This window comes from Asparagus officinalis, chromosome 5, assembly GCF_001876935.1.
Source record: "Asparagus officinalis chromosome 5, Aspof.V1, whole genome shotgun sequence".
NCBI classification, from domain to species: Eukaryota; Viridiplantae; Streptophyta; class Magnoliopsida; order Asparagales; family Asparagaceae; genus Asparagus; species Asparagus officinalis.
Genome location: NC_033798.1, coordinates 29,076,200 through 29,077,358, shown reverse-complemented (window position 1 = coordinate 29,077,358; position 1,159 = coordinate 29,076,200). Strand labels below are relative to the sequence as shown.

Sequence of the window (1,159 nt, the reverse complement as noted above, 5' to 3'; positions counted from 1 at the left end):
TCTAAATTTTACGGTATATAATGGAAAAAAAGGACAGGGCTTAAGAAATGAATCTTCACATTAAATTGCTCAAATACCCTTTACTAATCGTATCATAAGAGAATATATGTCGATGATATACAGAGTGAGAGATAAATAACAAATGTTAGTGTTGGATCGATTGAAAAATACAAAAGAATAAAAAAAATGAGTGAGCCCCTAAGGATTACATGGATTTTCATCAAATTTTATGCTAATTCTAAGTAATCATCCAAGAAAAGGGCTTGACTTGAATATTGAATCTTGACAACAAGATTACCAGACACCCAATATGGAGGTCAAAAAGAGAGAATCAATTTATTAGCTCTACAAATTGATATTGCAATCAAACAAACAAAAAATGAGTTCCCAAGCCCTTAAGATAACATGGGTTTCTATCGAATTTTAATGCAACAAGAGCGAAGATCATTACCTTGAAAAATGAATGTCGATCAACATCAAAATGGCCAAACACCCGTTTCTTCAGAGGTGTAATAAATGCACATTATTGAGTGTTGAATAATATCACACATATATAGAGAGCATCAGCGTCGTATGATAAATGGCATTGAATTTCTCATCAACCCAAGTGGAGTCAGTGTGAATGAGGAGAGCAGAGAACAGAGAGAAATCCAAAAATAAAGAAATTATAATAAAGAAGATAATTGGGCGAAGAAAGTGGCGTGTAAGTCACTTTATGTGAACACGAAGCCCACGACGCACACACGAAGCCAACAACGCATGAAGACGGGTGTCTGAGTGGTGGGCCCAGGGTCGCCCTTGTTACAGACCGAGGCAGGACGAAAGAGTGACTTTTTTTAATCGCAGGAAAAAGGCTGCAATTTTCATGAAAATAACAACTACCTACTGCTGATTTTAGGGATGGGGATGGGTTCGAGGCCTTGATACATGTAATAAACATTCCCATTTAGGGGTGGGCAAGTGCCGGGCTGAACAGTAGGCTGGTCTGGCCCGGCCTAACCCGTATTGTACTATAAAATGGCTCGGTCCCGAATTAAGTAAGGCTGAACTCGGCTTGATACTCACTCGGGCCATGACCCGTGTTAGGTTAAGCTTTAAACTCGGGACCAAGTGGCTTTTGGCTTGGCCCAATTGAGGCTTGATCCGGATAAGCCTAACC

General features: G+C 39.6%; 1 protein-coding gene across 2 annotated transcripts in view; it reads right to left on the bottom strand.

The window, feature by feature from the left end:
- LOC109841128 (neutral ceramidase-like) overlaps positions 1 to 781 on the bottom strand; it is a 14,600-nt gene extending 13,819 nt beyond the window's left edge. Inside the window, exon 1 of one of the 2 annotated variants that reach the window (XM_020409997.1) lies at positions 452 to 781. The gene's annotated coding sequence lies outside the window, so the exon portion shown is untranslated. The remainder of the gene's footprint in view (positions 1 to 451) is intronic. The other variant, XM_020409996.1, reaches the window with a different exon arrangement.